At 43.5% G+C, this 24,705-nt stretch overlaps 1 long non-coding RNA gene across 2 annotated transcripts; it reads right to left on the bottom strand.

Moving 5' to 3' along the window:
- Nucleotides 1-922: 922 nt before the first annotated feature.
- LOC132540473 (uncharacterized) lies at nt 923-23,448 on the bottom strand. Of its 2 annotated transcripts, XR_009551670.1 has the most exons (3): nt 23,292-23,448; nt 4,110-4,305; nt 923-1,034 (listed from the first exon to the last, which is right to left on the bottom strand). It is a non-coding gene; the product is annotated as an uncharacterized LOC132540473 (long non-coding RNA). The 2 variants fall into 2 exon arrangements; XR_009551669.1 differs by lacking the exons at nt 4,110-4,305; nt 23,292-23,448 and adding an exon at nt 1,202-1,427.
- Between the last annotated feature and the right edge of the window lie 1,257 nt (nt 23,449-24,705).

Genomic DNA, 24,705 nt, shown 5'->3' with positions numbered 1-24,705 from the left:
ACATGAGTACAATTTCTCACCACTCATGAAGCTTCCCTGCTGCAAATAGGGGCCAAGGGCTTGAATCCAGGTCTGCATGCATGGTAATATGTGTGCTCTACCAGGTAAGTCACCACCTAGTCTCAGTACCGTCTATATTTCACCCTTGAGTTCCTTCCCTCCAACACCTGAATATTATTGGTTTCCAGATTGTGTCCATCTGACCTTCTGAATTTCTTTCTGGTCTCTCTCTTTTACCCCAGTGGCAGTGTCGTCACTCAGGCCACCATCTAATTTGACATGAGATGACAGAATGAGTATGACTAGGCTCATACCACATGTCACAACCTTAGTGGCACCTGATTTTTGGTCTGGGACTTGGAATAAAGGAACTTTTTCTGTTGAGCCAGTGATTCTGAGGCTTAATAAGATTTCCTGGACATTTTTGACTAATTTTAGAATTACATCTGTTTTCTCCAGCCATGGGCCTACATCTTTGACCTAGTCTCATAAATCAATCATTTAAAAATTTATTATTACTATTATTTTATTTTTACCAGAGCACTATTCAGTTTTGGCTTGTGGTGGTGCTAAGGATTGAACCTGGGACCTTTGCTGTTTCAGGCATGAAAGTCTTTTTATCTAACCATTTTTTCTTTGCCTATTTTTGCATAACTATTATGTTCTCTCCCCAGTCTTGTATCAATTATTCTTTAATTTAACAAATACTCATTGAACTTTGAAGATACACATGACCTTTTGCTGTACAAACTCTTAAAGGCTTAGGAATTCTGCATCTTGTCATAAGAGACACTGGGCAATGTTGTTCTGCCAAGCCAGGGGATGTAAGTGGTCTCTTATCTTCCCATCTCTCCAGCCACTTCCACTCAAAAGAATGACAGAGTTTGGGGAGTGAAAGAGCAAAAGACTTATTGATCTGATATGAGCCAGGAATCTTTTTTATTTTTGATGTCATAAGCTCTCAAGTGAACATGACATATACATACCCCCTCCTTTGTCATCATTGGGGCTACACCACACTGCAACAGCTTTTCCTGATAAAAAGAAATGGGGAGGGGAGAGAGAGAGAGATCACAGTGCCAAAGTTTCCTCCACTGTATTAGGGTTGAGACTTGAACTTGGGTTACAGCAAGTGCACCATCTCCTGAGCTACCTTTCTGGCCATACATCTTTTATCCTTAATGAATAAATGTCTACTTACCTAGAACAGTCTATTTCTTTGAACTGGACAGCTTTGATGTTATAAGAATAATACAAATTTAGAAAAACAAACAACTTTTAAAATCAAACTTTGAAAAAGCTAGATGTGACTTCTTAGATCTGCTTCAAGTAGGAAAATTTCAATCATTAACAAGATTTACTATCAGATCCAAGAAGAGCTCCTAGGAAGGCCTGGAGGTTTCCACCTGACAGCCTTGAGGCATGAATATACATTTGACTTTCTTTATAGTTAGGCCTGACATGATTATCATGTTGTCATAGTAACTATTGTTAGTCAAAATGTTTACCTCCAGGTCAGCAAACTAGCTCACTTGTATAGTGCCTTGTTTTGGCATGTGTCTAACCTGGTTTCAAGCCTCAACCCCACTGGACTGAAGGAAGCTTCAGTACTGTGGTTTCTTTCTTTCTCAATCTTGCTTTTTCAATCTGAAAAAGTACAAAAAAAAAAAACCAAAAAACCAACAAGACAAAACAAACAAAAAAAACCTACCTCCTAGGGATTTATCCTACTTATTCAAAAGAATTTAGCAGATGGTCTGAAGATTTAGGCATTAGTCTAGCTCATCCCTGCCCTCTTTCCTCTACTAAACAAGGCTTGGAGGCTGTGGAATTCTTCAGAGGTTGGTGCCTCCATTTGAATGGGAAATGACTGGAATTCTCTCCCACTTTAGTTACTTGAAAAGATGCCCATGGACTACTTAGGAAATAAGTATTAGCTTTTGGTGCATGGACTACTTAGGAAATAACTATTAGCTTTTGGGTAGGATTGATTCCAAATGAGGCCCCAAGGGATGGAGTTTCAAACTGGGGAGAAGGAAAAGAAAACAGAAAAAAAAAAAAAACCCACAAAGGTACAAAGGAAGCATTGTCCCCTTGGGCAAGTGAGTGTCCAGCTCGACCCTGTGCAGATCATAGTACCAGGCCTCCCACAGCATCCATGTTGGTTGGAAGGAAGCACATCTATGGCCTGGAGACAGCATAGGCATTAGATTTGACACCTAGACTGATAGAAGGTAACTTTCAGGTCTGGGAAAGAGTCCTGTAATGTAGACTGCCAAATAGAACAATTCAAATGGCATAGTCAACATTTCCAATGGAGTTATCCAGCAAAACTGCCACCTATTCAGATGAATTATCTGGATAACATCAAACTCCCAGGCCTCCTGGGGATCTGTGGACACAGTGTTGGGTATAAATATTAGCTGCTGCAAGTAACTATAAGTATCTGTGGTAAATAAGCTGCAGTTAAAAAGTTCAGCAGGGAAGCAATTACAGCAGCCAGACCTTCCACCTTCTGCACCCCATAATGACCCTGGGTCCAAACTCCCAGAGGGATAAAGAATAGGAAAGCTATCAGGGGAGGGGATGGGATACAGAGTTCTGGTGGTGGGAACTGTGTGGAGTTGTACTCCTCTTATCCTATGGTTTTTCTCAGTGTTTCCTTTTTATAAACAAAAATTTTTAAAAAGTATGCAGTAAATGAACAGTAAATATCTTCAGCTGCTTTTGATTTACATGATCTTGTGTGCATCCAGACTGTTGATTATTTTATTTCTTTAAGTCCCCTCCCTTTCCTGAGCGTCTGTTATTTTACAGAGACCAGAATCTGTACTGTGCTATGAGTAAATAATGCTGTGAATCATCATGGACGGTGGGGGTGGGGAGACAGCATAATGGTTATGCAAAAGACTTTCATGTCTGAGGCACCAGAAGTCCCAGGTTCGTTTAGTGCCCTGCACCATTGTAAGCTAGAGCTGAGCAAGAGGGAAGGAAGGGGGGAGGGAGGCGGGGGGGGGGGGAGAGAGAAAGAAAGGGAAGGAAGAGAAGAGGAGAGGAGAGGAAAGGAGGGGGGAGGAGAGAGGAGAGGAGAAAGGAGAAGAGAGGAGAGGAGAGGAGAGGAGAGGAGAGGAGAGGAGAGGAGAGGAGAGAAAAATGGGCAGCAGAGGGGAAAATTCACCATATTACTAGATACTACTCAAATGAACCTCAAACTTGGCTGAAGGGACTTGGTTGGCTCTTGATGTCATGATCAACTGAGCTTACCCTATTTTGTCTTATTTCTATGTTGGTATTAGCACAGGTTATTGCTATTAAAGCCCTGGGAATGAATCTGTGAGAATCTCTATAACAATTCAGTTAAAGAATCCTTAAGGGCCAGCAAGGTAGCTCACTTGGATAGTGTGCCTGCTTTGCCATGTGCATGACCTAGCTGGATTTATGCCTGATCCCCACTGCACTGGAAGAATCTATAGTGCTGTGGTGCCTTTCCCTCGATTTTTCTGTTTCTCTGCCCATCTCTTTTCTCTCTGAAAAAGTCATGAGCACATGTCTATGAATCAAATTTTGAGGGTTCTAGACCCAGCTTTCTCATCAATTTGTGGTTGACATTGGCAATGCATTTTCTCTTACCAAAGGGACATGTCAACAGATCTCAAAGTCTCATTCTTTCTGTTATCTTTTGTATATTATCTTTATTTATTTATTGAATAAAGACAGCTAGAAAAGGAGAGGGAAGGGGATGATAGAGAGGGGGAGAAAGAGAGACACCTGCAGTGCTGCTTCACCACTCACAAAGTTTTCCTCCTGTAGGTGGGGCCTGGCAGCTTGAACTGGATTCTTGCACAATGTTAACATGTATGCTCAACCAGATGCACCACCACCTGGCCCTCACTCTTTCTCTTATCATTTTAACATTATAGGAATGTGATTTGTACCTTGTATGGGGAGAAGAGTAAGAGGGAAAAGTCAGAAAGGGAAGTTAGGGCAGAGTCATATTAGCTTGGACACCATTAAAACGCTACTTGGATCTGCAAATGTTCAAGTCTACTAAAACTGTCAGTTCTCCCTGGAGCATGCGGGCCTCCTCAGAAACACTAGCACTCACTCACCACTTCTTTTCTCAGTTTGCATTCAGCAAAGGGAGGGTCCAGAGAGACAGGCAATAAGGCCAGGGGGGAAGGCAGGTGGAGATCCTTCTGTGATATTTTGAAATCATCTGCAGCAGCCCTCCAGCTTCAGTACCAGGAAAGGAGCATAGTCAGGGGTAAAATAGACCCTTTAACCAGTTCAGATTACATTGTTGACCTGGAACAGGAAATGCAAAAGCACAGCTTCTATTTCTCTACACTATGCTACTCTGGTGGGGATAATAATAGTTGCGCAATCCAAAATGTGATTGTTAAATGTATCTTATGGTCACGGAAATGCTGTAAGGAAGCCAAGAGTCACTGACTCCCCAAGGCAGGATATGAAGATGGTGCAAGTTCCAAACAATTTTTCTGATGAACTGTAGTAACCCACCATAAGAGAGAAGAGATGGAGCTTTACTCCAAGTGCATCTTGTTCTTGCAGAGTTTGTTTTGACAGCAGAAGAATTTCATCTATGTGTGCTCTCTTGGTCTTACCCCCACAAGTGGCTCAGCACTCAACCCAGTGGATGCTGGGTGAGTACAAAGGGCTGTCTCTCCAGCACAAAATTATTGGTTGAGAATGTGAACACTCTGTGACCCCATGGGCTAGTTAATCTGCATCAGCCAAATGATATAGTTGGTTCTTTCACCAAATTACTGAAATGATCATTTGACGGAAGGGTTTACCATCAATACATGATTAAATGCTGTGTTGTAAAGACAAGGCCACTGGACTCTGAGAGAGAGGTAGTTTCATTTGTTTTATTTAATTTTTTTTTTTTCATTTTTACCAGAGCACTGCTCAGCATTGGCTTGTGGTACTGAGGACTGAACCTGGGACCTCAGAACATGACAGTCTATTCCATGAATCACTGTGTGATCTCACACCACCACCTGAAAGGCAGCTTTGTTCTGATAAGCCTCTAGTGATGGATTAGAACCAGCACTGAGATTTTAGTGAATGTCTTAAATCTAGGGAGAGATGGGACAGTTTTGGACAGGCATCTGTATGTGGGTATATGTGAAAAGTAGGTCACTTTCTCGCCTAGTGCTGCCAAACCCAGGAATTCAAGAGAGAAATAGTATTCCTTTAATTCTCTCCTTCTCAGAAGACTGGTCTTTTCCTTCAACTAACTTCCCTCTTTTGCATCTCCTGCCCCCATACCCTTTGATGTTTCCTTTGATGTTCATTTTACCCACTCTATCAGGCTATAAATGATGTATGGGGCCACTGTCCCCATGTTAACATCCACATCTTAAGAGGATGAAAAGGTTCTAAGCTTTTTAAAACTTAAAAAAAATGTATATTACTTAACTTTTAGCCATGTAGTTCTGCGGATACCACACATAATAAGTGGAAATTCACCACCATCTGTTTTCCTTTATGTACTACATTTTTGTGGACCAAGCATTCAGTCTTTTATTTATAAAAGACGGAGTATGAAAGCCCAGTTTCATAGGATGAAAGCCATTTGGCAGATGGTAAATGTCCCCAGGGTTTCATGTTTAGAAGAAATTGTGATACCAAGAACAATATTGTAATGTTAATATACCATAGCTATCTCACTTAACAATGATAACTATAGCTTAGAAATATCATTTATATGATCCCAACTTATTCAATGCAATGAGTACCACCTTGGCATGCTTCACTTTGGAATGTGTCCAGAGACGTCAGGCGTGGAACGTCATCCCTTCAGCATCATTACTAAGGTGAGACCTTTCCTTTCTCATAGGATTCCTTAATTCCATTGGGTGGTCCACTTCCTAACAAAGCCTCAAAACCTAGATATAGACCAGGTCCCATGAGATAGGGTAGATGTACACATGTATCCATAACTTAGAGCAAATATATACCTGAAAGCAAGAGTGCACAATAGTTTGTAGTGAGTCAATAAATGCAGTAAGCAGGTAAAAAGACCTCAAAAGACACCTTAAAGTACCTAATGAAATAGTTTCTACTTAGACCTAGATACCCTCATCTACTTCCTATTACATTTCCCTCAGTCACTCCAAAGCTAACCTTATCAAAGTAAGGACCACAAAAGATGAATAAGGGCAAGAGACTGGCACACTTTAATGATGACTATTTAGTCACTATCAGGCCACCCCATCATCTGGGGCCCTAGTCGGGGAGTCCTGGGATTCCCATACAGACACGATGAACCTAGACCTCGAATAGATCCCTCTCTCCATTGTCACTGGTCATATCCATCAGGAACAAGATAATGGACCCCTTTGTGGGTCCCCATAGGACTTTGTCCTCAATGTGGAGCAAAAATGGTAGAGAATGTTCCATCCTCAGAAGCGGGGTTGGATAACATACTCTATCTACCACCTGAAGAAGATGGGTCCTGAAATTGGTGCAACTCACAATGTTCCTACTGATGAGCACAGAATGCAAGTTCAGACCTACAGGGATGTAGAGGTTACATAGGCTCCTATGCTGAATCTGGGCCCCAGCTTAAATTGATGGGGTTTACAGTCAACAATATGAATACACTTTTCCCATATTTGGGAGCTACTCACTTCCCTGATGCAGCTTCCTAGCTCTTTTTCTAGCCTTGGCATCATCTCCCCAGACAATAACTTGGGTCCAGCCTTTAGGTTCATGATTAATCAACAATTTGTATGGCTTTATATGTTAACTCTTTTTCAGCCACCAGGTTCCAGATGCTAGCATGATGCCAACCAGACTTCCCTAAACAGATAATGCCACCAATGTGTCCTGGAGCCCCAATTCCCCAGAGTCCCAGCCCACTAGGGAAAGAGAGAGACAGGCTGGGAGTATGGATTGACTTGTCAAACGTCCATGCTTAGCGGGGAAGCAATTATGGAAGCCAGACCTTCCACCTTCTGCATCCCATAATGACCCTGCATCCATACTCCCACCAGGTTAAAGAATAGGAAAGCTATCAGGGGAGGGGATGGAATACGGAGCTGGTGGTGGGAATTGTAGCCCTTTTATCCTATGGTTTTGTCAGTGTTTCCATTTTATAAATAAATATATTTTATACAAAGAAAGAAATATCATTTATAGTTTAAGTTATTTTTGCTGAGAAATAAAATGCTGTTGGGAATATACACATATATACTTTAAGAATGTACAGACAATTGTTCTTTCCTTCTTTCTTCCTCCTTCCTTCCTTTCCCTTCTTTTAATGCAATGTAAGGGATTGAGGCAGGGTCTCGTGTGCTATACTGCTGAGCAGTCACCCTGATACACTTTTTTAATTTTTAAAAAATTTTATAAGAGTGAGCAATAGGAGACCAAAGCACTGCTCCACCATGCATGGGGTTCCACTTGTTTTTGTCTTTCATTCACTTTAACTGTTAATGGCCTTTACCTAATGAAAAGCAAATTATCTTCGATGAAGCACGTAAGTAAAAAAAAAAAGTCATTAAAATTTAAATAACGGGTGGAGGGATTTATGCACATATAAAGATATCTTTGAAAACCAGAATTTTCTCTGCTTTCCTTTTTTTCCTTTCCTTCCTTCTTTCTTTTTGAGAAAAGGTGCTAGAGAGACAAAGTGAATGGAGAGATACCTGTATAGCACTGCTTCATTGTTAATGAAGCTTTCCCCTCAGTAGGCTGGGACTGGCGGCTTGAATCTGTGTTCAAGTAATGTGTACTTGCACACTGTAATGTGTGCACTTAACCTGGTGTGCTATTACCTACCCCCCAAGGAGGAACTTTTACTTCAAGGGAAACTTGAAGTATAAGCTGGCTCTCTTAAACATTAGAACAGGATAACCACACCATTACTCACAGATATGAAGTATATGGGATGAAGGAAACTCATTTCTCTTTCCTTCATGCAACCCAGGCTTTCTACATGGTGACATTATTGCTATTTTGAACCTCATAGACAAATATCCATAGGTTGTAAGATCTCTATTTCTTGCCCTGAGAACTGCTAATGCAGCCCTTCTCTCCCAGTCTAAACACATTCATCTGTAGCTTCCCAAAAGTACAATTTCTGTGAAATGCAACAAAGAATAGTGTCTGGGTTCCAGATAAAACAGCAGAAGGATGACAGAGGATCTAGTGGGGGTTGTACTGTTATATGGAATACTGGGGAATGTTATGCATGTACAAACTATTGTATTTACTGTTGAATGTAAAACATTAATTCCCCAATAAACAAATTAAAAAAAAAGAATCTGAATTGAACAAAAAAGAAAACAGCAACCTTGGTCAATTATAATCTTTCTCTCAGCTCTGACTTTGTAGATCCCACCTGGTAGCTTACAGGGCACCTCTGTGCAGCGCCTTCTGGGAAGGCCCATCTCCAAGCCAGGACACATAGCTTGAATTTCAGTCCCCATTCACCAGTTCTTCTGGGCCTTTATGTGCAACCCACAAATAGCACCACTGTATACTGATTCTGAGCAAAGCCTCCCCTTGTTACTAAACAGTAGGCTGAGTTGTCTTCTGCAACCATTTCATCTATTTATATTATATAATTTATGACATGTGTATACCAAGCTACCTAATACATTTTATTAAACACACACACACACACACACACACACACACACACACATTAAATTCTCTAGGATGTTTCCTATTTATGGGACAGAGAAGTCAGAGTGGGAAGTGAGATAAATGGAATTATATAAATAAAATTAGTAGGAGACTTACATTATTAGTGATAATATTTCATAAACTTGAGATAGCCAGAAACAGAATCTTTTCTAGAACATAGAGAGAAATACGGTTCTACTGACACTTTGGTTTTAGCCATTTAATACCCATCTTGAACTACTGACCTCTGGTCTTTCACTCTCACTACTTTTTTCCCCAAAAGAAGGCTATGCCATATAAATGTAAGGGAGACTTATCTTTAGTCCCCAGAACTCTGCCACTCACAGGTATGTGACATATTTTACATGATAGGACCTTTGAACTTCAATGAGAGTGATGTTAATATAATATGTACCTTTCGGATTATCAAAAGGGAAAAGGAGAGAAAATGAAATACCTAGTGCATTGTTGGTGCTGAATTGCAGCTGCATTTCCCTCCCATTCTTCCCAGGACTGCCCAGTGGTCAGTGCATCTGTTGTTCTTGTTTCATCTTTCTGAAAGTCCCTGAAAACTAGGGGCCAGTTTTTCTGGAAGTGGTATGTTTAATTTGGAGTAATTTGAAGGAAGTTTGAAGTAATTTAAAGTCAGTCTGCCTTCAAGGGGCCCTACTCTTGGGTCTAACAAGGATGAGGAAATAGTCATGTTGGGGCTCCTCCGTCAACTCCACAGCAAATTGAATATAATATTATCAGGATCTATCTCATAGGATCACTATGAGGAATGAGTAAGGCATGCACATACAGCATCTGCTACACAGCACTGCTCAATAAACACTGGTGATTCATAATTCTGTTATAAGAGCACTGGGATACATTTTGGAGGCAGTGGTTATGTGATCTGAGTTACTACATTATTCTCAATTAGAAATGGCTGGTCTACCTGTGCTGAATAGGGGCACCAGATCAGATCAACGGGTTTATAATTGATGGTATTTATATACTTTTCCCATATTTGGGAGCTACTCTCTGCGCTGATCCAGCTTTTTAGTCCTATTTCCAACTCTGACACCATATCCCCAGATAATACTTTAGCTTAACTGCATGCTAGCTGTCGGGCTCAAGTAAAAATTGGTAAAGTCACGGGCCCCTTGGAATTTACCTAAAATAGACTTCCTAGCTTTTTCTTAAAATGGAGAGCCCCAAATCTCATTTGCTATATTCTTACTTTTAGGTTCCTGATTATCAAACATTTTGTCCTGCTTTACATCTTAATGCTTTTCAATCACCAAGTTGCAGAAGCTACCATGATGCCAAACTGACTTCCCTGGGCAAGCAACCTCACCAATGTGTCCTGGAATCCTATCTCTCCAGAGCCCTGCCTGACTAGGGAAAGACAGAAACAGGCTGGGAATATGAATGGAGCTGGCAGTGCCCAAGCCCAGCAGGGAAGCAATTACAGAAGCCAGCCTTCTTCACCTCATAATGACCCTGGGTCCATACTCCCAGAGGGATAAAGACTAGGAAAGCCTCCAACTGGGGGCATGGTATGAGGAACTCTGGTGGTGGGAATCATATGGAATTGTACCCCCTCTTATCCAGTGGTCTTGTTGATCATTATTTAATCAATAAAAAAGGAAGAAAGAAGAGAAAGGAAAAGAAAAGAAATGAAATGACTGGTCTAGATGATCCCTGATGCTTGTTTGTTTTATTTGATAGTACTGTTGGAACTGGGCACATGTATGATTTTAATGCTCGGGGCCACTGTTTTCATTCAGATGGAGAGAAAGGGAGAGACCACTTCACCAAAGCTTCCTCCGGTGCCACAGCATCTCCCATGTGGTGTCAGGACTTGAACCTGGATCTCTTACATGGCAGTGCCCGCATACTACCAGGTGAGCTATCTCTCTAGCCTTGCCCCCTTTGTTTGATTTTTATTATTATTTTAATGGAAAGGTTGGGGGAGAACACCCTCTCTAACAGGAAAAGGGACTTAGCACTTTCCCCGTATGGTCACCAGTCCCAGAGGCTCTGTTGAGTCCCTTGGGGCAGTGACCCAGATCTATGTGAGAATTAAGATGAAACAAGGGAGCTAGTTCTATCAAAGGTGACTCAGACCCTGGCAGACAAACTGACACCCATCTTCTTCCCACCTATGGGGAAGAGAAGCACATTGTCAGTGGCAACCTTCTCCTTAAAAGGGCCCATGACAAATGATAAAGATTTCTGAGGGGAAAAATAATCAGGTTAACATTTACCACAACCCACCCACAGAGAGACACAAGACCTATTTTGGGCAGTAAAGGAGTGGGAACAATAGGAAAGAAAAGTACATTCTCCCCCAGCAACTGCACTAACTAAGCATTCTCCACAGGTTCCATTGTCATATAACCTTCAGCTTGATAAAGGTGTTTTAAAAAACAATAGTTGTCATCAGAATGATAGCTTTGAAAAGGAGCACCTGGCAGACTGTGAGGCTGTATTAAAGGGTCCAAGGAAACTGAAAGTGACCTGGGATGAGGGGTGAAGAACGCTGTTTGTCTTGTTTTCTGTCCACCAGGGCCTCATACCTACATCATTTCCTTGCTTCTAAAAGATTTTTGTTTTATTTCATCTTTTTAAATTTCAGATGGGCAACAGAGAGGGAAAGAGATAGAGACAGAGGTAAAGAGATTCTACAGCACTGCTCTGCTGTTCATGGACTGTCCCTGGACTATCCCTTGTCCATGGTGCTTCTATGAGATGCTAGGGGCTAGAACCTAGGTCACCTAGGATGATAAAGTGTGCACTCTACTGAGTGAGCTAGCTCCTAGCCAGAGAGCCCTGTTTTCATTAAAGGAAGTTCAAAGGAAATAAGATCTGGGGACAGTGCCAAACTTTCATGCCAAGAGAATGTATGTGGACATCTATTTGAGTGACTTGTGCTACCATAAAATCATTCTCATATCGACAGATCTTGGGAAACAATAAGAAACCCAATCAACCTTAATAGAATGCAAGAAAAAAATTCTTCCTATATTCTGCCACCTCCAAATTTAACTCATGTTCTAGGTTCCCCTTATATCGTCTTAGTTAAGCTAGTAGCACATAGATCTGTGCCACTTTTATATTTTTCCTTTGCTTACTTTACATTCTCCATTGCAGGGCATTATGCTGAATGCCTGTGAGACTGAGTTACATAAAAGTAAGAACACTTCAGTGTACGTGATTTGGGGGCTCAAATCTAACGTGTATCTCATAGTAAGGTGTGTGTTCTATGCAAGCCATCTCCCTGCCCCAATAATTTTTTTTCCAACATTAAGGTTATTTATTTATTTTTATTTACTTTTGTATTACAGAATTACAGGATTTGAATTCATGCCATTCCCACCACCAGAGTTCTGAATCTTCAGTCTCCCCACTGCAATCCACCACAGTTCCTGTAAGGTTGTGGACATGGGCCAACCATCATCTCTACAACTATCTGTCCACATTTATACATAGTTGCCCTTTCTTTTTTGCTTTTTATTTAAAGATTTTATTTATTTTATTAATGAGAAAGATTGGAGGAGAGAGATAAAGAGCCAGACATCACTCTGGTATATGTACTGCCGGGGATTGAACTCAGGACCTCATGCTTGAGAGTCTAGTTCCTTAGCCACTGCGCCACCTCCTGGACCACGAGTTGCCCCTTTCTTTTCTGAGTCAATCCTCTCTTCCTCTCCAAGCCACTCATGACAACATAACTACCTCCATATGTCCCTCTCCTTTTCCTCTTCTTTCTCTGGGTGCTGATGGAGCTAGAGTGCAGAGTCCTCTTCATCCTATCACTTCTCCCCTGCTGGGATTATGGATCAAGGTTGTTTTGGGGGAGCAGAAGATAGGAGTTCTGACTTCTGTAATTGCTTCTCCACTAAGCATGAGCATTGACAGGTCAATCCATACTCCCAGCCTGTTTCTATCTTTCCTTAGTGGACCAGAGCTCTGAAGATGTGAGCGTCCAGGACACATTGGTAAGGTCATCTGCCTAGAGAAGTTGGAATGGAGTCATGGTAGCATCTGTAGCTTGACGTTTGGAAGATGACATGACCTAAGTTGAGACAAAATGGTTAGTGAACAGGAATCAAAAAGTAGAATTGGAGCAGATGAGATTAGGGATCTTAGGGTAGAGGAAAGCTAGGGAAACCATTTTAGGTGTGTTCCTGGGGGCACACAACTATGGTAGTTTTTCTTGAGTTTGGTAGCTACCCTAACGTTGGATAAGAATATTGTCTAAGGGGGAGTCAGGCTGTAGCTCAGTGGGTTAAGCACAGGTGGCACAAAGCACAAGGTCGGCATAAGGAATCCGGTTCGAGCCCCTGGCTCCCCACCTGCAGGGGAGTCGCTTCACAAGCAGTGAAACAGGTCTGCAGGTGCCTATCTTTCTCTCCCCCTCTCTGTCTTCCCCTCCTCTCTCCATTTCTCTCTGTCCTATCCAACAACAACAACATCAATAATAACAACAATAAAGAAAACAAGGGGCAACAAAAAGGAATAAATAAATAAATATTTTTTAAAAAAAAGAATATTGTCTGAGAGAATGGTGTCAAGAGTAGAGAAAAGGACTAGAAAGCTGGATTAGAACAAGGTCAACAAAAAGGGAAAAAAATAACCTCCATGAGCAGTGGATTCGTAGTGCAGGCAGTGAACCCCAGTGATAAGCCTGGAGGCAAAAAAAAAAACACGAAAAGAAAAGAAAAAGAAAAACAGTAGGATTGGGGCAGGGAGTAGCCCCCATTCTTGAAAAAAATATATATGTAGCTAATATTAACTATTTATCTCCATCCACCTGCTCCAGGGCCTATATAGATATTTAGCATCAGGCCTGTGTAACCTCTAAGTCCCTATTGGTCTGAGCTTATACTTCATGTCACATCTGAGGAACATTTCAGGTTGCACTCATTTCAGGACCAGTTTTTTTTTCAAGTGGCAGGCAGGATACCTCCAGCCTCCCTTTGGAGACTGGGGCTATCCTTACCGTTATTGCTTTGTGGTGAGGACAAGGGCCTGGAAGGGCTCACAAGATGCCATACTTTATGGAAGTGACCAGTAGTAGTGGAGAGAGAGGGACCCTTTAGAGGCCTAGGCCCATCATGTGTGTATGGGAATCCAAGGATTCCCTAACTAGGACCCCAGATGATGAGGTGGTGTGGTATTGACCAAATGGGCCAGTCTTCTTCTAGCATTTGCCCTTCTTTCATAGCCAGTCAACAGCATCAGGCTGAGCCTGATGTAAAGTTTCGAGACCTCCTTTGAATCTGGAGAGGTGGCAGTCATTGACTATGTGGGTCATAGTCTGTCTGTAGCCGCAGGGGCAGTTCGGGTCATCTCTGGCTCCCCAGCGATGGAACGTAGCGGCGCACCGGCCATGGCCTGTTCGATAGCGATTGAGGAGGGCCCGATCATAACGTGCCAGGTCAAAGCCGGGTTGACGCTTGCAGGGGTCTGTGATGAGGTGTTTGTTCTTTACCTCAGCTGACTGCCAACTCTGTTTCCAAGAGACTGGAACAGAGAAGTTCAGTGTAGGCGTAGGGGACCAGATTGGGTGACGAGACGTCAAGCGTTGGACAGGGTGGGCGAAGATATCCGCGTATATTGGCAGGTCCGGTCGAGCGTAGACGTGGGAAATGAACTTAGATGAGGCCGCATCCCGACGAATATCTGGCGGGGCGATGTTGCTAAGAACTGGCAGCCATGGAACCAGGGTGGAACGGATGGTTCCAGAAATTATCCTCATGGAGGAGTATAATTTGGAATCGACCAAGTGGACATGGGGGCTACGGAACCATACTGGGGCACAGTATTCTGCAGTGGAATAGCATAATGCCAGAGATGATGATCGTAGTGTGGAAGCGCTCGCGCCCCATGAGGAGCTGGCCAGTCTTGCAATGATGTTATTCCTCGCGCCCACCTTTGCTGCAGTTTTTATGAGATGTTTGTGAAATGAGAGTGCGATCGAGAGTAACGCCAAGATAGACTGGCTGGGCTTCATGCCGGATTCTCGTATCGTCAAGCTGCACATTAAGCTCACGCGAGGCCGAGGCATGGTGTAGATGGAAAACAGATGATACCGTTTTTGCAGTGCTAGGGATTAGTCGCCATTTTTTACAGTAATCAGATATCAGAGACATGTCTTTCGTGAGTGTTTCCTCGAGGATGTCGAACTTGGATGCCTGAGTTGCACAGCAGATGTCATCGGCGTAGATGAACTTCCTTGAAGAAGTTTCTGGGAGGTCATTGATGTAAATATTAAATAGCGTAGGAGCCAGAACAGAGCCCTGGGGGAGGACACTTGAGACAGGTCTCCATCTGCTAGACTTGTCACCCAGATGCACCCGGAATCTTCTGTTTTGGAGAAGAAACGATATAGTGTTGGCCACCCATGGAGGCAGGCATCTTGAGATCTTGACTAGGAGACCACGGTGCCAGACTGTGTCATAGGCTGCTGTGAGATCAACAAAGACAGCACCTGTCTTTAAATTCTTCTGGAATCTATTTCAGGGCTTGTTCACAGGTAGATCTTCCTGGGCGGAAACCAGCTTGGGTGGGTGATAGGAATTTCTCTGTAAGAGGAGAAATACGTGACAGAAGCAGCCTCTCAAAGAGTTTGTAACACATGGAGAGGAGAGAAATTGGTCTATAGCTGGCCAGTAAGTGGGCCAGTCTCTTGCCCTTATCCAACTTTTGTAGTCCTGTCTTTATCTGATGATCTTAGATGTTTCTCTCAGTAGTTTAGGCATTGAGTATCATTTGTTGAACCCAACCATGATAATGTGTGTGCTTTACCAGGTGAGCCACCACCCAATTCCTGAAGAGTTTATTTAAAAAATTCTAAAGTAGGGTCCGGGAGGTGGTGCAGTGGATAAAGCATTGACTTCTCAACCATGAGATCCTAAGTTCAATTCCCAACAGCACATGTACCAGAGTGACATCTGGTTCTTTCTCTCTCTCTCTGCCTATCTTTCTCATGAATAAATAAATAAATTAAAAAAAAATCTAAAGTAGTGAGAAACGCTATGTGTGCATGTGTTTGACAAAACAGAGGTGAATTCATAGACAGAGGTTGAGAAATAAGAACAGGAAGGGAAACAGAAAGTAGAACTTGGACTGGGTTTGGTGTACAGAACCAAAGTAAAGGTCTCTGTGGGGAGGGGATGGTTTTCAGGTGCAAGATGGTAGAGGAAAACCTAGGCTAGGGGTGAAAGTATTTGCCAGAAAACAGAGGAATGTTATACATGCACGAACAACTGTATTGACTGTGAACCATTAATCCTCCCAAAAATAAAACTAAAAACAAAAACCAAAGCATACAAACAAACAAAAAACAGAGGTGGTCTTCGGGATGGAAAATAGAGAACAAACAAGACATGGCCTTGAGGAAGATCTTCCATGCTCAGAATGCAGACTCCTAGAAACAATTCTTGCACAGTAATGTTATTTGGAACTTGTTTCTAATGACTTAGCAGGCCAGGCAGAACACATCAACTGCTGGTGCCAGATGACCTGGCAACCAGCCCCTTCACCCTCACCTGCTTACTAAACCTCCCCAAGCTCTCCTTCCCGTTGGTCCCCAATCCAACCTCTAAACCCCAGCCTGAAAGCAAGATGGTTTTTGGCACCATGAACCTGCCATCTTCTCAGGTTCCTAGCACCTCAAACAAGCCTACCTTCCTCTCATCAATACTGGCTCTTGAATATTGGTTTTTCAGGTGCCCAACCTTGGCATCTGGTACCACATTCACATGACTTGCAATAGGGTTTGGGGAGTGGTGGTGGGGGGAGGGCAAACATTTAGATGAATCACCACAGCCATTGCATTCAGGATGCTCATATTCTAGATATGGAAAAAGCCAGTGCTCAGCTGAGTGACCGACCCCATTCAACATCGATGGTAAGTGCTGGTTCTGCAGTGACTCCCACCTTCACGGTGAGCGACAGTATGGCACAAGGATGCCTGGCCCAGATAGCCTGTTGAGGGAGGACCTCAATGTCACTTTACAGTGGGGCAATGAATTGCACGTTTTCCTCCTACTGGGAAGAGGAGGGGCTGCCGTGTGTGTGTGTGTGTGTGTGTGTGTGTGTGTGTGTGTGTGTGTGTGTGTGTGTGTGTGTGTACCTGCCTGGTTACTTTGGACTTTGTGTGGAACTTTGTGTGTTCACCAACCAAAGACACAAATACCTCCAAGGAGAACTTGATCCAGTGCTCAAGGTGCCTAGCTAGCCTGGCTGAGGGTCCCTTTTAGTCTGGATGAAGGGAAGTTTCGGACAGCCTGGGGGTGTGGATTGACCAACCAATGTCCATATCCAGTAGAGTAGCAATTACAGAAGCCAGAACTCTTTCCTTCTGCATCCCCCAAAAGAATTTTAGTCTAGACTTCCAGAGGGGGGAATGTTAGAGGAAGATGATCAGAGGGCTCTGAGCCCCAATTCCACCAGGATCTGGAAACGTTTTGACCAGGAACCTTTGTTTTTAATAATGTCACTGAGAGGGAAGAGAGTCTGGGGAACACCTAAGGAAGTCAAGGGCTATTTATTACTCTTATCTGGGAGTGAAAAAGAGAAAGGAAAGAAACTTGGAAGTTTGAATAAGTATGACTAGGAAAGGGCAGTAGAAGTGAATAAAAGTATATATATATATTCAGTCCATGTCTATGGGTAGGGGACATGGAACTTTGGTGGTGAAGTGGTGTGAAATTATATCCCTATTATCTTATAATCTTATGAATAACTAATAGAAATATTTTTTAAAAAAGGAAAGTAGAGGTCAGGTGGTGGTGTATCTGGTTAAGTGCTCACATTACAGTGTACAAGGACCCAGGTTCAAGTCCCTGGTCCCAACCTGCAGGGAGAAAGATTCACAAATGGTGAAACAGGGCTGCAGGTGTCTTTCTGTCTCTCTCTCCTTCTCTATCTCCTCCAATTTCTCTGTCTCTCTGCAATAATAAACAAATAAATAAATAAAAGGAAAATTGGATACTACAGAGACCAGCAATGGCCATGGCCACCTATCACAGAGGCCCGAAGTTCATGATCAGAGTTGGGCACTGCTTCAGTGACTGGAGCCTCTCTCTCTCTCTCCAAATTTATTTATTGGGGGATTAATGTTTTACAGTCAACAGTAAATACAATAGTTTGTACATGCATAACATTTCTCAGTTTTCCACATAACAATACAGCCCCCACTAGGTCCTCTGCCATCCTGTTCCAGGACCTGAATTCCCCACCACCACCCACGCCAGACTTTTACTTGGGTGCAATAAACCAACTCCAGTCCAGGTTCTGCTTAGTGTTTTTATCTTGTTTTTCAACTTCTGCCTGTGAATGAGATCATCCCATATTCATCCTGTTTCTGACTTATTTCACTTAACATGATTTCTTCAAGCTCCATCTAAAATGGGCTGAAAATGGTAAAATCACCATTTTTAGTAGCTGAGTAGTATTCCATTGTGTATATAGACCACAACTTGACTGGAACATCTCTTACAGAGTCCAGCAGTACTGCTAGTTTCTGATTTCTTTTGATTTTGGTTTGAGACCTTTGCTTAGTCTGAAATGTCTCAGTGGGGGGCAGTTTTCTTTGCCCCTCTGCATGCCTTATGCTGAGGTAGACTAGTAGGTCACCTGTGAAAAAGCAGCAGCTAGTTTTAGTGTGGGAGTGCCGTCCTGGGAGTGAGGTAGCCTGGGTTCTGGTACGGTCTCTTTATTAATTCAGAAGATATTTAACCTCTCGAGACTCAGTGCTCCCCTCTGCATGTAGAACAAACCTGGTTGAAAATGGCTTGCTCCCAGAAAATGAGAAACTACAAAATTGCCTTTTGAAAGTCACCTCCCTATTTCACACAGAGAATTAGACCTCTGAGAAAATCTTGGCCAAAAAGAACACCAGGGAGAGGGAGCCAGAGGCAAGTGAGCTCCATGAAGTCTCTTATGGGATGCCTGCCCGCCCTTACATGGCATCTCTATTTGCAATGTCCCTGAGGTAATAATTGTCCAGTGAGCAGTGGGTGTGGTGCTGCTGCACTCAGCATGTCACAATTCAATGTTCTAGTTCATGTGTTCTCAGACACACCAGCTTTTGTTACTGTCACAGGAGTGTTGCATCTCTCGTGGAAACTACTGGTCTTTCCCAGCCCTGTCACCAGGAAGCAGCTTAGATTCCAAGGCACTCACCCATTCCCCCACGCAGAGCACAGCACCCATTTCACCAGGAAATGGCCTTGAATTGGGGTCCAAATTAAGGCACCAAGAAGAGGGACTGCCCCTTTACCTTCCACTTCCCCTGTATCCAGCCCAGGCTGCCTTCCCTCAGTAATCTTGAACTTCCTCGAGCTTGGAGGACTCCCTTTCCTTGTCTGTCTCCAGCAGCACCTCCTCATTTAAGACATAGACCAGCTCCAGTCTGCTCCTTCATCAGGGGTAATTGGATCAACCTGTGACCTTGGTACAATTTCCACAGAAGCTGGGGTTTTTCTGGCCCTACACTGTGTATATTTTTGGCAAAGAGCGCCCTCTAGTGTTGAGATTTAGAAGCGACGCAATGGCTTCTTTCTTGCTTGGTCCCGCCCCCTCTCCACCTCCCTGCCTCCTCCCCCCATCTATGCGCAGGATTAGTTCACTTAAAGTGACCTCAGTGCTGTGACCAATGGAAACTGCCTAGTGGCTGTGACTTGGGGGAGGGGGGACACCATCTTAAAAAAAAATGGGAGCCAGGTGGTGGCACACCTGATTAAGTGCACACATTATAGTGAACAAAAATCCAGGTTCAAGCCCGTGGTCCTCACCTGCAGGGGGAAAGAAAGCTTCACAAGTGGTGAAGCAAGGCTGCAGGTGTCTTTATCTCTTTCCCTCTCTATCGCCCCCCTCCCCTCTCAACTTCTCTGTCTCTATCCAATAAGGAAGGAAGGAAGGAAGGAAGGAAGGAAGGAAGGAAGGGAGGGAGGGAGGGAGGAAGGAAGGAAGGAAGGAAGGAAGGAGGGAAGGAAGGAATGGAGAGAGGGAGGAAGATTGTCAGAACCTGGTGGCGGTTCATCTTAGTGGAGTATTTATGTTGCAATATGGGTTCAAACCCCCGGTCCTCACCTGCAGGGGGAAAGCTTCACCAGCAGTGAAAGCAGTGCTGCAGATGTCACTCTCCCTCTCATCTCCCCCCTTCCCTCTCAATCTGTCTCTGTCTTTATTCAATAAATGGATAAGTAAAATGTTCTTGAAAAAATAAGATGCTCCATGCAAATTGTTAAAGAAAATGCAGTAGGATAGACTTGTAATGTTTACATTTTAAAATGCCTATCAGTCAGGACATCTGTAAATAACCATTGTAGAGCTTGTTAACTTGTGATCATAAGCTCTACTTTTCTTGCCTCTGCATGGTACAGTGAGGTCTTGCCTCTTACTAGACCTTTCCTTTCCTGACAGCAAAGGCACTCTTAGAAGGCATCTATAGATGACCTTAGAGCCTGCCATTTTGCAGTTGTAAGGACCCTGAGTGTGGTGGCCAGCAGCTTTTGCCTAATGTACACTCACTTCCTTCTTTCTTGTAATGAAACTTTTCTCATTTCCAGAACAGACTTCCCTGCTCACTCCTCACTCAGTATCCAACCCCTACTCACCTCCCAGTATTTCACCATACTCTTGGTAGGATCTGGAGCATCATGGGACATGAGAGGGACAGAAACATACTAGAGGGTGTGAGACAGGTAGGCACATGATGCGTTCTCTTGCCTACTCCTTTACCTTCCACCTGCCCATTCCTTCACTTCACTCTGCTGCAGCACCTTTAAGCATTTTGCAGTGAAAAAAAATGCTGGGGTCCAGGTAGTGGTACACCTGGTTAAGTGCACACACTGTAGTATGCAAGGACCCAGGTTCAAGCCCCTGGTCCCTATCTGCAGGGGGAAAGTTTCACAAGTGATTAAGTAGAGCTATAGGTGTCTTTCTCCCTCTCTATCTATCCAGCCCCTCTTAATTTCTCTCTGTCTCTCTCCTATAATAACAGTTTAAAAACTGTTATCATTTTAGGGAGGGGTTAGCTTTTGAATCTGTAAAATGTCGACTTAGCCTTTATGCTGCTACCTAACCCTGCATATCATTCTGTGAAAGATGAATTTTCTGTTTTCTTTCCTAGGCTAGAAGTGCTCACTTACTCAATCTGAATGCTTCTTGGTCCAAGGGACAGGAGAAATCCTTTTTAGATCAGGTTAAGTCATTAAGATCCCTGGCCCAGGGGGCCTGGCGGTGGCACACTGGGATAAGTGCACATAGTTGGAGCCCTGCGCTCCCCACCTGCAGGGGGGGTCGCTTTGCAAGTGGTGAAGCAGTCTTCAGGTCTCTAAATTTCTCTCCCCTCTCCGTCTTCCCCTCCTCTCTCAGTTGTCCTATACAGCAACAACAAAAATGGAAAAAGGGGGAGTCGGGCTGTAGTGCAGCAGGTTAAGCGCAGGTGGCGCAAAGCACAAGGACCGGCATAAGGATCCCGGTTCGAACCCCGGCTCCCCACCTGCAGGGGAGTCGCTTCACAGGTGGTGAAGCAGGTCTGCAGGTGTCTGTCTTTCTCTCCTCCTCTCTGTCTTCCCCTCCTCTCTCCATTTCTCTCTGTCCTATCCAACAACGACAACAACAATAATAACTACAACAATAAAACAACAAGGGCAACAAAAGGGAATAAATAAATAAAATAAATATTTAAAAAATAAAAAACAAAAAAACAAAATGGAAAAAGATGGCCGCCAAGAGGAGTGGATTCATGGTGCTGGCACCAAGCCCCAGCAATAACACTGGAGGAAAAAAAAAGAAATCCCTGGTTCAGCCCAATTTCCAACACACACACACACACACACACACACACACACACACACACACACACACACACACCTGGAACAAAGCTAAATTTTTACTAGGGGGCTGGACTAAATTCCAGGAAAGTAAGAATGGAGAAGGATGGGAAGTGAGAGGCAAAGCAAATCCAAGGAGGTGCCTTAACAAAGAGACTTTAGCTTCTTAGGCAAGCACAGCTGGTTGCTCTGGCAACAGTGCTTTGTTTAAGGGGCCAGGATCAAAGACTGGCTAAACAAGAGCTGTCTTAGGGCATTTTCTCACAAAGATGAGTTTAACACACTGGCAAAGGCTCCAGGGAATGAAATGAACTCTAGAGCAGTTCCTAGAAGCCTAGAAAAAGTGACTAGTGCTGAGTAAGTGTGGAGATGCCTGGATTGCCCTGGCTGGCTCCAGGGATAAAAAGGGTCCAAGAGAGTCAGATGGAAGCTCAACTGGTAGAGTGTATGTATTACAGCACTCAAGGATCCAGGTTCAAGCCCCTCAGTCCCTACTTGCAGTGGGGGAGCTTTGTAAACAGTGAAGCAGTGCTGTAGGTCTCTCTCTTTCTCTCTCTCTCTCTCTCTCTCTCTCCCCTTTTCTTCTCAATTTATCTTTGTCTTTATTCAATAAAACAGGAGTTACATTTTAAAAAGGACCTAGATAGTGGGTTGAGTGGGTTCACTGGGATGGACAGGATATAGGATGGGGTCCTGGAGAGGCACCACTGTGAGGTGTTAGAGGAGGAAGGTTGGGGGCAGGGGTGGTGAGCTACATATTATTTAATTTATTTAAAACCTTTTTTAAAATAAACATTTGTTTGTTTATTCCCTTTTGTTGCCCTTTTTTATTGTCGTAGTTATTGTTGCTGTTGACGTCGTCACTGTTGGATAGGACAGAGAGAAATGGAGAGAGATGGGGAAGACAGAGAGGGGGAGAGAAAGATAGACATCTGCAGACCTGCTTCACTGCCTATGAAGTGACTCCTCTGCAGGTGGGAAGCCGTGGGCTGGAACTGGGATCCTTACATCGGTCCTTGCGCTTTGCGCTATGTGCACTTAACTCGCTGCGCTACTACCCAACCCCCCAAAATATATGACTCCAGGAGCAGTGGATTCGTGGCGCAGGCACCGAGTCCCAGCAATAACCCTGGAGGCAAATTTTTTAAAAATAATTAATTAATTAAGGTGGCTGGGTGGTGGCATGCCCAGTAGAGTATGCATATTTCCATAAGCAAGGACCCAGGTTCAGGCCTTTGCCCAGCCCAATCCCCCAAAAAGGTAAGCAGTACTGCAGGACTCTCTCTCTCTCCTTCTATCTCCCTCTCTGTTTCTCTCTGACTCTATTAGAAAAGAAAGGAAAGGAAAAAAATATGCCTATTGGGAATGGTGGAGTCTTGATACAAGCACTGAAGCCAGTGATAACTCTGGTGACAATAAAATAAATAAAAACATGTAATCCATTGAGAGTTCCTCATATAAGGCATTTTCCTGGGAGTAGACTGCAGATTCTGTATGAGGAAGGATAATCTTTAGAGAATTTCAGTGTTTCAGATCTAAAGGGAGGAAGCCCAGAACAGTCCAGCCGGTAGAGGGAGGCCAGAGGAAAGGACAGGCCCTACTCTGAGTTCAGCAGACACTTAACACAGCATCACGTAGAGCCAGGCACTGTGCCAGGCATCAGGGACATAGAGATGAATCCAGTTTGGTTCCTGAGGCTCAGGATCAGTAATCAGGAACTGGTGGTGGAGGACTCCATGCCTGGGTAGAGGTCAGCTTTTAGGATTAGGGGTGTTGGTATTTACTCACCACTGAGAAATGTTGACTTTGAGCTGTTTTCCTAGTAACAGAAAAATCCTCTAATCCACCGCCCTCAGCAGAGAGACTAGGTCAGGTCATGGCCAGAGCTCCTCCCCAAGGCTGTGGGTCCTGGGCCTTCTGGGTGTCAACCAGGGTCTAGGCTGACAGTCTTCTTGGGAAATCCATGTAGAAAGCACAGTTGAAGAGTGACATCTTTCTCTTCCTCCTTCCTTCCTTCCTTCCTTCCTTCCTTCCTCTTTCTTCCTTCCATCTCTCCCTCTCTCCTTTTCTTTTTTCCTCCCTTGCTCCTCCTCCTCTCCCTCCTCCTTCTTCTTCTATTGCCACCAAGGTCATCACTAAAGGCCATTTCCTTTTTTTCCCCTTCTTTCTTTCCTTCCTTCCTTCCTTCCTTCCTTCCATTCCTTCCCTCCTCCTCCTCCTTCTTTTAATTTTATAGGACAGAGATAAATTGAGAGGGAAGCAAGAGATAGAGAGAATCAGAGAGACCTACAGCACTACTTCCTACTTGCAGGTGGGAAGCGGGGGCCTGAACCTGGGTCCTTGTACATGGTAACAGATCTTGATTGTAAAAGCATTTTCCAAAGCCTTGTTTGAATTAATTTAAGCCCATTATGTTGTTTAGATAGAATTTCTCACTATTTCTGTCTCAAATCATATTGTCAAGCTCAGATGAATTTTTTCTAGAAGAGAAGCTAGGCAATTTTGACTGCACTCACAGTCCTCACTCATTGCTGTAAGAGGCTGTTGACATTTGAGGGGATATTGTTTACATACAATGTTCAGTGATATAATGTTGGACAATAACCCTAAATTAGGCTACGAACTCAATAACTTAATTTTGTCTCAATGAAATGGAGAGCTCCACGTCTAGCTAGTTTGGCTGGCTGCCATTTCTCACACATGGTGGTATTATCATTCAGGTGCTGCGTTGTTTTGGAGTTTTCTCAGCACCCTCACCCCCTACTTGCATATCCTGAATTCCAGCTTGAAGGGCAGTGTAGTAGGGGGACTCCCAAGCTGGAGAAAAGTGGTGAAGCAGGGTGGGGCTAGATTGCACAATGGCTATGCAAAAAAAGAATTATGTGGAGTTGTACCCCTGTTATCCTATAGTTTTGTCAGTGTTTCCTTTTTATAAATAAATAAGTAAGTAAATAAATAAATAAATAAATAAGAGAAAAGAGACTCTCGTGCTCTGGTAAGAAAAATGATGAGATACACACCTATGTTCTTTGCAGCACTTTGTGCCCAAATTTAATAATAATATCCAAAGGCAGATGAATGATTAAGAAAGTTGTGACCTATACACACAACATGATACTATTCAGCTGTAAGAAATGATGAAGTCTTGGAAAGTGAAAGAATCATGTGAAATGGGATAAGACAGAAGGAGAAGGGATACCTG

Source organism: Erinaceus europaeus, chromosome 9 (assembly GCF_950295315.1).
Source record: "Erinaceus europaeus chromosome 9, mEriEur2.1, whole genome shotgun sequence".
Lineage (NCBI taxonomy): Eukaryota > Metazoa > Chordata > Mammalia > Eulipotyphla > Erinaceidae > Erinaceus > Erinaceus europaeus.
The sequence above is the reverse complement of the archived record's forward strand: the minus strand, read 5'-3'. Positions and strand labels throughout refer to the sequence as shown.